Here is a 12999-nt window from a genome sequence, read left to right on the forward strand (position 1 = left end):
TGCATGGGGGGAGCTGAGGGTAAATGTATTAGAAATGCATGATTCAAAGGCAGATGGGTGCAATCATCCAGTCTGGAGGCTGAAGTGCTTGGACAACCGTGGTTAGAGGTGGTCCTCATGCAGAATAATGAAGCATATGTGGGGACAGGGAATATCTCACTTCCTTTGAAATGCTCTCCTTTCCTTGGCTTTGTGACAGGTAGGGCTGTGTATGGAAGCTGTAACTGCTTCACTATAACGGGTATTGTTCATTCATTACTTTAAGGTTACAGGAGATGGAGGCTTAAATGAACAGTAAGATATCAAGGAGGAGGCAAACATAGAGCTGCAGATGGAAGATACCTAGCTGCATTGAGCTCTGAAGTTCTGGAGTGTCAGTCTGACCACTTGAGAAAAATCACACAGCCTGTTAGATACACCAAAAACAGGTGGAAGATAATCCCTTGTGGAAAATGATCCTTCTCCCACAAACATCTGAGCAAACAATGGTAGTGTGAGAAGGACTGCCTCATACAATGGAGCTTCAAGTTTGCTCACAAAAACATCTGTCTTTGTTGAAAGCACTCAGAACTCACACTCTCATTCACAGTAGAGTTTCTTCCTCCTACACGTGTCTTAAATCTAGTGATGCAACACATACCATGAAAGCTATACCGACCCCTGAACTTCCTACACACAAGTACATCTCTCCTTCATGGTGCATTTGTGTAGATATTCACTGACTCTTTCAAAATCATCAGTGCCAAACTGCAAAAGAAAACTCTCTGGAAGACCTCTCTACGAGGAAAACACAACTTTTGTTTTTAAGCAACTAGAGTTAAAAAATACACCTACAGAAAAAGAAAACTACAAAAAAAATATTTCCCAATCTTGGCTAAAATGATATTTTAAAAGAACAACACTGTGTTGAAGATAAAGGTTATACAGTTTCAAATATCCCTCTCCAAGGAAACAGATACCTTTTGAAGCATCTTTGGAGAAAGCTGTTTTCTTGATGAAGAAATGTTTTTCCTCCAGGTACACAATGGAATATAAGATCTATCAAATAGTGCAGCTTTTTCCAATGCTAACTAGACTCACCAGCAGGAGACTCTGGAAAAGAAACCTGTCCTGCGTAGGAATTTTTCAGCAGCCATGCCTCTGTATTTAGAAAGCAATAGTGACAATAAGCCCCCCCAAAATGGGGACGTTTGAACTCACAATTAATCTAGAGTTTAAAATCTCTCCGTAGCATTTCAGACTTTATTTGCTCTGATTTTCTTTGATTTTATTTATTTATTTGTTTATTTATTGTATATTTAAGGCTGCCATTTCTTGCATGTTCCAGCATAAATCAGGAAAAAGAAATGGGGAAATTAACATAAGAAATCCAGATGAAAAGAAAGAGAACAGGGACCTTCTTTCTGGGACAGAAAGCTCTGCATGGCTGGAGGGAAACTGCACTGTACAAACTTAGCTGGTGTTGACAGTCAGTGCCTGGGATCTCTTCTGCATTTGAGAACTTCTCACCGACTCTCCAAACACAAAGTAATTAGATAAATATGGACTGGGTTTCTCAAAAATCAAACAGCTGAGCAGGCTGCATGACTAACATTAGATAGCAATGCAAAAACAGCATCTGGGGGGAGCAGTCCTGGATGCTAACCTTTGGAAACACATCTAAAATACACAGATCACAGTGAAAACATATGGTCAGATAGAAAAAAAAAAAAAAAAAGAAAAAAAAAGTGTCCTTTAAAGGGCATTTCTGAAGATGAAGTTGATTTTAGAGGATATAAACAGTATGGGTCTCTAAAGCAGAATTAGTTAAATGCAATCTTATGTGGAACACAGCCAGCTATTGCACATTCAGAGTGGAGAAAGAATTACGCTAATACCTTTGGAAGAAATACATGGTTGTTTTTAACCCCATGGTATTGGCAGGAAAGAGAAGGAAAAGGAACACAAAGTCTTCCCCATGTTTTCCCTCTTTCATGAGGTATCAAGACAACCAAAAAGTGAGGATGAAATCACTACAGGAAGGGCTCTCCAGTGGGGTTGGACTGCACTCTCACTGTGAGAGCAGAAAGCCAAATACCCTCTTCAGTGCTGCGCCTTAGGGAACAGATCCAGGAAGCCTGACCCTCCCATCCTGCTCTCCCTTTATACAGAACATACAGACTACTTAGCAGAAAGCCAAAGCCAGAGGCCACCTTGCTTGTTACAGTCTGGGCATAATTCACTAGTGACAGCTTCCTGACAGACAAAAAAAAACTTTGTTTGGATTCCCATGCAACCAAGTGGGTTTTCCTGAAAACAGGTATGCAGTCAGTGATGCAGCCAATGCTCCACTGCACCAGTGTCCAGTGGCCCTGTGTCTTATGTCATGGGCTAGAAAAACAGAAACCCCACGAGATGCTCTAACACACCCTTGTGCTCTAACTCCCTGGGTCAGGTAGAAAAGCAAACACCAGTTTGGGGTTTAGCTCTCAGGAAAAAGGATTTAAAGAGCAGTGGAGCCAGGAGGCTGCTGGAGTTCAATGGCATCTGTAGCACCATGGTGGCAGAGAAGAGAGCCAGCATGGTGGCTGGTGAATTTGCAGCGTGCCTAACCTCACATGCAAAAACACTCAGAAAATGAGGGGAAAAGGAACTTCTAGCTCTAGAAGTAAAAATCCACCCCACATAGGACTGTCTCCTGACTAGCCAGGCACAGAAAGGATAGTAACTAATTCAATTCCTTTATATAGAGTGAAATTGCAGATTGAAATTTTATCTCTAAGTGAATGTGACACTCAAACTGGGAGAAAAACTCAAGGGAGGAAAACACCTCTTTATGGGTCCTTGAGCTTGGACTGCAGGCAGGGAACTCTTCTTGTAAAATCACTCATTATGTCCAGCCACCCAGATGGAAAACCAAAACAGACTGAAACTCCTTGAGAAAAATGCTCTTCCTCCAAGCCCAGATGTGAAGTCAGTTCATTTCCAGCACCTAATTAATTTCCTGGTCTGAGTTTTTATTTCCCCCTCAATAGCTTGGGGCAGGCACTTTTCCTGTTGCCTTAGAGGAAGATGCCCACAGACCACAGCGAGGAGGGTGGGTTGTGAGCTTGCACCAGAATGTGGGCATGGTCCTTTCAGCCTCCGCTCTGGCTTGGGAGTGGGAAATGTACCTTCTTATAACCAAGATGATGTTAAAGGAAAGCAGATTCTTAACTCATCAACTGATTTTAAATCACACTGAAGACACAGAAATTCACTTGCTGTCAATCTGCCAGTGACACACAGTCGGCCTGAAGGTGCCTGGACAGTGAAGCAGGGACTTTCTCATTATATTGCACAGTTCTCTGCTAGGGGCCAGGAACAAGAACATTTGTGTCATGATTGTTTGAAGTTTTTTTCTTCCTTTTGCTGATTTCTGGCATTTTCAGCTCCCAGAAGCTGGACATGTTTGCATGTTTGTTAACTGCTGAACATTGCTTTGGGCCAGCACTGTACAGACAATTAAGACCCTGATACAATCTAACACTGATCATATTCTTAACTTTAAGCATGTAAGTGAAGTCACTAGAGCTAATGAAACACTTAAAATGAACCATAGGCATAAGTGCTTTATTAAGGCAAAAAGAGAGTGGCACTATGTTAAAGAAGAACTAAAAGCTCTATTTAAATCCATCCCTAATCCTAGCAGCAATTAAGCAGATGGTTAACTTTAAGCATCTGCTTAAGTCTAACTGGAGTCACATTGAATGGTGGCTTTCAAAATAGAACTCCTGTAGAAATATCTGTATATTCCAGCATCAAAATCTAGCTTTTTGCTATTAATCATCTGTTCTCTTCCTGCAGTGTTTCCATTCCATCAGATTGGATGTGGGAGAGGGTGACATGCACTCTTTGAAATAGCTGAGGACAGCTGTATTAACTCTGACCGCCAGCAGTACGACGTTCCTCCTATGAAGCACAGATCTTTGGATATTTTATGCATGCTTGTTATTTTAATTTTTAAAAAATAAATATTTAATTAAAAAGCCCTTTTCCATATGTTCTAATTAGAAATTTTCTGCTTGGCTTACTCAAAAACAGCTGAAATGATGACCTACTATTTTTTTCAATGATTATTATTATTTTTGGTATATTTGTAAGTCTCAGAGAGACTTAGATGTTGGGAAAATTGGATGATTAATGTTAAAGGGAAAAAAAGTCATTTAAAATGAGAAGATCTGGACGTGCTTCATAGAACTCGCTTTCCTTTTTGGGGAAGCAGGAAGTAGAAGCACAGAAGCAGGGGCTGAGTGTGAGCTCTGTGTACAGCCGGTATCAGCCTAACACAGAACTTAGAGTCCATCCAGTGCAGGAAACCTGCCTGGATTTCAGTGTACCAAATTGCTTGGCACACTGAAATATTTCTAAATAATGAATCTGTTTATACTGCCAGTAAGTTACAGAAGTCACTGTATTCTTAGTTTTGCTCAAATAAGTCTTACGTTTGCCCTATTTTAACTACTGAAGTAATAGTTTTAAAACTAGCACTGATGTTATGATGAAATTGTTAGTTTGTCTTTACACTACATTTTTTGTGGCATCCTGGTATCTCTTTCCATAGAAGATGAGCATCATGTAAAACCAATGCTTTTTTTGTCAAACTATCCCAATTTTAGCAGAAGTGTAGTATTTTATCATTAGTATTTAAAGCCTCAGGTCCTTGCATCCTTTAATTAGATAGAAATTTCATATGTCTTTTCATTAAAAGGAGATCATCTCCTCCTTGTTTGTTAAAGGCGAGGAAGCAATAGCACATTACTCCTTGAAGGCCCTGAAGGCAAACAAAAGAACTCAACTTTTATTTATTTGAACCTGGGGTTTTTAATCCAACCTCAGATTTGTTTTCAGATCTCATTTGCAGTTTCTTTAACATGTGTGGATGTAATACTGAAAATCCCCTGATAACTTACGCAATATTTACTACATTTCTGCATTGAAACCTAGCAATATGGCAGAGTATAATATTTATAGCAGTATGAACTACTCTCCTGTAGGTAAAGCAATTTCTATCTATTTACTCATTCTCTGCCTTCCATGGGAATACTTATGTTAGCAAATTTGATGCTCAGCTATGCTTGCTGGAACATAGCTTTTTTATTGTTGTTTTATTTCATATCTGTACCAAGTTCACCAAGGCCAAGCAAAGCAGTTCTGTGGTCATATTAATTGGATGTAAGTGCATGATACTACTGAAGGAGGTGATCTTGCTCCTTCCTCAGCACTCAGCCACACAATTCTGCCTCTCTAGTGCCTGTGCTAGTGTATATATGATCTTGTATAATCTTGCAGGAATCAATTTCCTGATCCCAGTTTCTGAACAAAAGTTGGAGGGTAAGGCTGAGCAGCTGGAGATGGGAAAGAGGATGCTGCTGTGCCTCTCAGAGGCAAATGTTATTTCTGTCAGATTGGAGGGATCAGGGCACTGTGCCAAGGGACTGGTTTGCTCAGGTAATTCTGGACCAAATGTGAAGCTACTAGAGAAACAAAACTTCAATAAGCATGTGGTCCATGTCTTCAGAGTAAAGATCACAAATTTCAATTTCAATAAGAAAAATTATGTTTGTCCAAGCTAGACAGTTTTTCCAAGCCTCACATCTCCAGTCTCTGGAGAACTGCAAATTCTGCTAGTTCAAATACTGCTCAAGGACCATCCTGTAACTAGGGAAAATCTGGCCTCAGCTGACCAAGGCATTTCAGATGAAATAACATAGCCTGACTGAAGCCTTCTGAAGGTGGCAAGCAGTCCTGTCTGCAGCCTTTGGGTAAAATAACACTGAGACACGGGATGCCAAGCAATTAATTACACTATTTATTGTGTAGGTTGTCCTTGGAGAGCATGGACAGCAAAGAAGACAGAGAAAATGGGGAGGAGAGCTGAACTATAAAAGTAGCCAAGCAAGCTCTGTTGGGATGGTAGGACTGGGAAAGTTCTGCTTTGTGGATGCAAAACCACACAGACCACATTGCCTCCATCATGGGTAAGCCTCTCCATAGCATTCACTTAACAAATTTAGCATGCACGTGATTTAAGGGTGGAATTTAAGTGAAAGCACACTTGTCCAGAGTAATGCTGAGCAGACAGCTCGAGTGAAATTTATGTCCAAATGTGTCTGTCTCCCCTATGCAGGCCTGGGCTCCTTTCACAGTCTGCAGAGACAGGCCTGATTCTTCTTGTCTGAGATCCAAAGCAGATCACCAACTCAAGCTGTAGACATGCAGACATCTCTCCTTCTCCCTGTTGACTCTGAAAAACCACCAGCACTTTGGGGAAACTCCCTTAACTGGTTTTCAGATTGAGAAGCTGGGAAAAGGAAGAGGAGGAGCTCCCTGAATAGTAAAGTGCTTCTTGCAGGATATATGATAATGTGCAGGACATTTTCCCAATGCAGAAAATCCTTTTTTTTTTTTCTGTTTTACTCTCTGTCTGCTTTGCCCTTAGATGCTGTGGTGTGTTGTTGTCCATATGGTGCTGGCATACAGCAGAGTGCGAGAGGTCCCAGATGCAAAGCACATCCCTTGGGGAAGGTGGCTCCCTCTGAACCAAGAGATGAGCTGCAAAACCTACTGGGGTGGGACTTCTAGACCAGAGACCTAGGTTCTGGGCAGCAAAGGAGAAGAAACCTGAGCAGAAGGGATTTTATCTGAAGTCTCTACACAGAATTTTGAACAACCATTTTCAACCAGGAAACTAGAGCCAAACACTTTGTTGGTACTGCAGATCTTTGTTGAAGAGCAACAATTACATGTCTTGAAAAACATGGGTGTGTGAAACAATTCTTAAAGGGAAAGGTGGGGTGCTCAGTGTAGGCAGTAAGAGGAGGGGGTGCCCTATGGGACAGCACTTTGGCACTGATCACATGCAGTATGTCATTTAACACATTGTGCATGTGTTCCAGTACAGTCTGGATTGACATTATCCTCTCTTTTGCAACGGCTCGTCCTTGTGATGAGCAATGCCTTCACAATTAAGGCTCGGATGTCACTGAGGTACTGACACACACTGGTATCAGAACCACGGGTCTACCAGACCTACTGTCAAGTCCCTCTGTAGACTCTTCTCCCATCCCCTGGTTGACACGGTCCCCTTCTATCTCAGAGCTTGGAAATCTAGCTGCTTTCCTTCCGCAAAACATTTGAAAGTCAGTGTGCTAGGTTGGTCAGCATCACTTACCTGGCATCTTCAGGAGACACCTGACTTCCTCACACCTGGCATTTTATGACACCAATTTAATGCTGTCAAAAACATTTTGTCCATGAGGCTAGCAGGGTGTCAAGTGCCTGCCAGAGATACGCCCTCTACAAAGGAACTGGTTACAGCGAAGTAACAGCTAAGTTGGAAGCACTTTCCTCCTGGCAGTTTCCCTTCTAAGGCTCTTTTCTGGAGCATTTCACTTTGGAAGAGATACATTTCTCCAAAATCAGGCTTGGGAAATCTACCAAATGCAAACTTAGCCTCATTTCATGTGACCATTTTGCTACTTCATGCATGTGCTCTCCTCTCCTCAAACGACATTTTTGCTTAGTGTTGTATGTATTCATGCTGGTATCTTTTACACAGACCACCTTCAACTTCAGCTCTAAATGTAGGAAAACAAATCCACTGGAGAAATACATCTCCTTGGAGAAGTGCTGGAGGGTACTTCAACACACGAAGGATGAGAACCTGTCCTATGGTGACAATGTCTACCATTATCTTGTGAAAGTCATTGACACGGTGAGAGTAAGAAAAGCAGAGCAGCCCAGGGGTCAATGTGGATTCTCCCTGCTGAGAGAGAGCTGGTGGCACCGCCAGCTCCTTCCCCCTGCCTCTCTGCTGCTGGGCTGCTTCACACCTGAGCCAGGGTGCCGGAGAAACTGGAATGGGGCATCAGATCGGCCAAAAATTTTCCTTTCAGAGCTGGGTGAGGCCCACAGTTTGGCTGGACCGTGGCTCTGTGCCAGCATTGCTAAAGAGGGTGGAAGGCAGGGCTGAGGCTGCACTTGTTGAGCTAGGCGTTGTGAACCCCTGGGCTGTAAATCCAGGCTGCGTGGAGCTCTGCAGGCCGAGATCAGCCCCTCCTCTAGAATGGGTGCCTTGATGCACTCGGCTGTCACAAACACAACACCTCGGCTGCGATCGTGTCCCACGGCCAGGTCTCAATGCGGCTGATGACAGCTTTGTGGGCAGGGCAGCTCCAGTTCGGGCAGGGACCCAGCAGAGACGTGCCCACCAGATGCCAGCTCCTCCTGCCGCGTGCTGCACTCTGCCATGTGCCCCCGCTCGGCTGCTGGCTTAGGGCATGTGTCTGGGGAAAGGACTTGGCAATGCCATTCACTGGGTGTGCCATGGGGAAAAAAGGCCTTCTAAGGATCGTACAGAAGTAAATACTTGTTAAGAACTGCAAAATTGGGCGGCTGTCCCAGAGCTGAGCCAACATGTAGTACAGGGGGTGTAGCTGGGCTATCGGAGCCGCTCCCCACCTGCTCAGGAGTTTTCCTGGCTGGTTTTGGAGCAGGCTTTCAGCCCAGCTGCTGAGAGCAGTTTCAGTACAAACCCATGGTCACCTTCCTGGGACATTCACATAACACTACTGTGGCTACTTGTCACCCATAAAACTCACTGTGCTTTGCAAAGCAAACCAGGAGTCACTCCCCTGAGCTCAGCTGCAGGGTTACAGGTTCCTGGGGGTCAGTGGCGGGCCCCAGCGCTGAGTGCACTGAATGCCCTGCAGATGTTCCTCAGCTGCGCTCCAGGCAGAGCAGCCCCACAGCCCTCAGCTGCAGCCCCAGAAGCCAGGAGGGGACTGGTGGCAGCCTGCAGAAAAAGCAAACAGGGGGCTCTGAGGACAGGCCAACTGTATGAAGTTCAACAAGACCAGTGCTGGGTCCTGCACCTGGGGCACAACAACCCCAAGCAGCGCTACAGGCTGGGAGATGAGTGGTTGGAAAGCTGCCTGGCAGAGAAGGACCTGGGAGTATTGGTTGATAGTTTGCTGAATATGAGCCAGCAGTGTGCTCAGGTGGCCAAGAAGGCCAACAGCATCCTGTATGTATAAGAAGCAGGTGGCCAGCAGGTCTAGGGAAGTGATTGTCCCCCTGTACTCGGCTCTGGTGAGGCTGCACCTCGAGCACTGTGTTCAGTTTTGGGCCCCTTGCTACAGGAAGGACATGGAGGTGCTCGAGCAAGTCCACAGAAGGGCAACAAAGCTGGTGAGGGGACTGGAGAACAAGTCTTACGAGGAGCGGCTGAGGGAGCTGGGGTTGTTCAGCCTGGAGAAGAGGAGGCTCAGGGGCGACCTTATTGCACTCTACAGGTACCTTAAAGGAGGCTGTAGCGAGGTCGGGACTGGTCTATTCTCCCATGTGCCTGGTGACAGGACGAGGGGGAATGGGTTAAAGTTGCATCAGGGGAGGTTTAGGTTGGATATTAGGAAGAACTTCTTTACCGAAAGGGTTGTTCGGCATTGGAATGGGCTGACCAGGGAAGTGGTTGAGTCACCATCCCTGGAGGTCTTTAAAAGACGTTTAGATGTAGAGTTAGTGATATGGTCTAGTGGAGGACTTGTTAGTGTTAGGTCAGAGGTTGGACTAGGTGATCTTGGAGGTCTCTTCCAACCTGGGTGATTCTGTGATTCTGTGAACTCTCTCCTCACCACCTTCACCCCCCTGAAGCTCCTGGGACAGGCAGCCCTGCACCAGGCCCTGCTTTCATCTACATTTGGAGGAGAAAGCTCTGCACCCTGGTACACAGGAGCACAACTCAGAAGGGCTCATGTATGTGCTCTGCCTCTTCCATCAGGGAGAGTTCATTGACGGTCTGATCTCATCACTCCTCCTCCCAGATCTCTCATGGACCCCCCTTCCCTGCCCTGCTGGGGCGCAGGCTCGCCCCAGGACCTGCGTGTCCCCAGACTGCCAGCACTGCTGCCTGTCTTGCACAGGTTGGAAGAAAAGGATTTTCCGAGAGTACCTGGAATCACAGACAACCCTCCGCATTCGCAGATTTTGCATCTTCTAGTTCCTCTTTGCTTAAAATGTCACCCGTGTTTGTTGTTTTATTTTTCCTTTGTTGTTGTTGTTATTTTTTTTTCCATTTAATATTTTGATCAGGCTTATTTGCTCTGAGAGACTCCAGCAGTGACTCACTGTGGTTTGGGAATCTCTCTCACTTGTCCCCACCTGAACACACACAGATAGTGAGGTTCACTATTTCCATTCCACCTGGCTCTTTCTGCTGCCCTTGCCTTTGCCAGCAGCCTGGCAGCTGCCACAGCTTCCCTAGGGAGAGACCCACTCCCCACTGGGTGCTGATGGCAGGTGGGAGGGATACAGGAGAAAACGAGGCGGCAACCCTTTGCAAACTTCCTCTTGGCAGGACAACACGCAATTATCAGAAAGTCAGTTTTCATTTCATGGCAGCCCTCCTCTGTGCCCGAAACCCCTGTGTAGCAGGGAATGACTTCCATGGAAGAAGCTGTGGTGTTGGTCCCAGACACATGAGGGATTGGGGAAGAGCACTGCAAAGCATGGTGGCTGACCAGACATCCATCTAATTATTTAATTAGCTATTCTGTAAGTTATATTATTAATTACTATTAATTAATGGAAAAAGACCTGATATTCTTGTTGTGGTATAAAGTACTTTTTTTTTTTTTTTAAGTCAATTAACTCTTGGCTTCAAATCTTGTGGACTTTACCTGGGCTTGGGTAAAAAGATCTAAGGATAAGATTTAAATTTGTCACTTGAATGTCTCTTGTTGTGTAAGGAGCAATGAGGGAGGAGCTGTTACAAGACCAAATGGATCTGATCTGGTCATGAACACATTTTGGCTGGAAATTAGAAGAAGAACCTGAATCAGCCATGGAGCCTGGCTCTGAAAGCCACCAGGTAAGAGGAAAAGAGGCATGAAAGGTGATGATGCCTTTACAGTGGGAGAAGGCAGGAAGATGAGAGACAGTTGCCTATGATGCAGGGTACTGGCCTCAGGCAATCCTTTGAGGCTGGGACAGATGAGTGCCACAGGGGTGGCATCCCCCAGGCACATAAATCAGTCACATGGTGAACACCAGCACCTCTTGGTGTTGCTTGCAGGAGGCAGGCGGAGAACAAACCCTTGCGCTGGACTTGGGATTTTTCCTATTTCTTCTCCCCTGGATATTTTGCATTCTGCGAGCGAAGCAATGAATTGTGATTCATTAGCTCCTGACCAGAATGCAAAGGCTGGGTCTGGCAGTAATAAAAACAGGTGATGAAAACATGGTCCTTTTGCTGAGATGATCCCCCCACCCCCATGCTGTAGCAGTGTGGTGCTGGGGCTATGATGCTGCACCGCTTCCCTGCAGCACAGCACAGCTCAGCACAGCCAGAGGTTCAGACACGTTAGCGTGGCAGGAGCTGATGAGCAGTGAATGAACATGGCATCTTACAAAGAATTTTAGCACACTTGAAAAAATGTTGCTTTAAATCTTTAACACCCACCACCAAACACAGCTGCTTTAGGGTGGAACGCTGCAGCCGTTCAACAATTCATGACAATGCTAAAAATGGATGAGTAGGATTGTAGTAACCACAAGTACAATTTGCTCCTGGACACAACTGCTGAGATGTCTACGCAGATGGCAACTCCCCAGACTCTTGGGAGACAGCAGCATCATAGGGACTACAAGCGGCACTTGCAAGTCACACTCTATGAATGATGCTCAAGACAAGAGTTTCTAACGCAGAAACACAAGCTGAGTGCATAAGAAGGTCCAGAAAAAAATCTCATCTAGTCTTTGTCTCATCTCTCGCTCGCCTCCCCCTGCTCTCATCTCTCTCCCACTTTGCAAAAGAGCTCCTTTCTCCAGAAGCCATACAGATAGTGTAACAGGGACTGCGGGCAACAGGGAGAAGAGCAGAGAAGCCAGGCTGCAGGCAGTATGGCAGAAATATTTAGGGCAAAATCATAATTTCCTGGGGAGGTCAGGCTTGCTGGCTTGGGCACAGCTGGTGGGCTAAGCTGTGAGCTGCAGGGTGGAGCAGGGAGGTGGTGCAGCTGGGAGGCGACACAAAGGGTGGGCTAACACACCCTGCACACTCACCAGGGGCTGGGGGGCTGTACCTTATGCTGGGACTCCTTGGTGGAAAGTGGAGGGCAGAATTAACAGCGTGGGTGATTTTCTTGATAGAGGGGGTTTGGTAGCTGCTTTTGTGATGGGGCTCGGAAGAGGTCAGTATCCTTTGGGGAAAAGGGTCTGCGGATTGGGACTCAGCATGCTGTGGTGGTAGGAGAATGGCTTGTGGAAGGGGTAAGAGAAGGTGCTCATACTCGGAGAGGCTCCACAGTGCTTAGCTCATCACGGCCAGCCTGGGAAAATGCTGCAGTGACGGCATCTGGCTTTGAGGCTGCTGTAAATGGCACAAGTCCAGCCTGCTGCCTGGTAGGCAACATGCAGCCTGCGAACACAGCATCAAGCCAAATCAGGAGCTGTTTTTAATGTTACAAGGTTAACAATAATAATAAATAAATTGCACGCTGCAGATACAGGCAAATAAAAACTGCTGTCCCTGAGCACAGGGCTCTGAGTCGTCTTTGCAACATGTGAGCTTTGTGCCCTCAGTCATCCATCCCAGCCCTCTGCCAGAAGTGCCACCAGCCAGGTCATCACAGGAGATCTTGTGATTAGAAAGCTTTGCTTTTTGCTGCTCCTTGACCTGCACTGCCACAGGTAGCTGCCTAAGCATTCAATGGCCCAGCTCAAGGCTGCCAGATGAAACTATTCATATTCACAGGAACTCTCCGAGGCTGGGCACAGAACAAGCATTCTGTGAAATATTTGAGTTTTTCAAAATTTGCTTTTCCTCCCTTCATGGGAGAGGAGTTACCTAATGCCAGAGGCCTCCCAGTAGAAGCCTGCAGCAATGACACAGGAACAGTGGCTGAAAGTAAGCTCTGCCCCCAGCTCCCTGTCCTGCCTGGCGCTGCTCCCACCCTGAACCAGGAAATCATCTGGTGGACA

General features: G+C 45.7%; 1 protein-coding gene across 1 annotated transcript in view; it reads right to left on the bottom strand.

The window, feature by feature from the left end:
* The window catches only part of SHISA6 (shisa family member 6), a 251390-nt gene that overhangs the window by 33579 nt on the left and 204812 nt on the right, over positions 1 to 12999 (bottom strand). The window lies entirely within an intron of this gene.

The sequence above is a fragment of the Cygnus olor genome, chromosome 18, assembly GCF_009769625.2.
Source record: "Cygnus olor isolate bCygOlo1 chromosome 18, bCygOlo1.pri.v2, whole genome shotgun sequence".
NCBI classification, from domain to species: Eukaryota; Metazoa; Chordata; class Aves; order Anseriformes; family Anatidae; genus Cygnus; species Cygnus olor.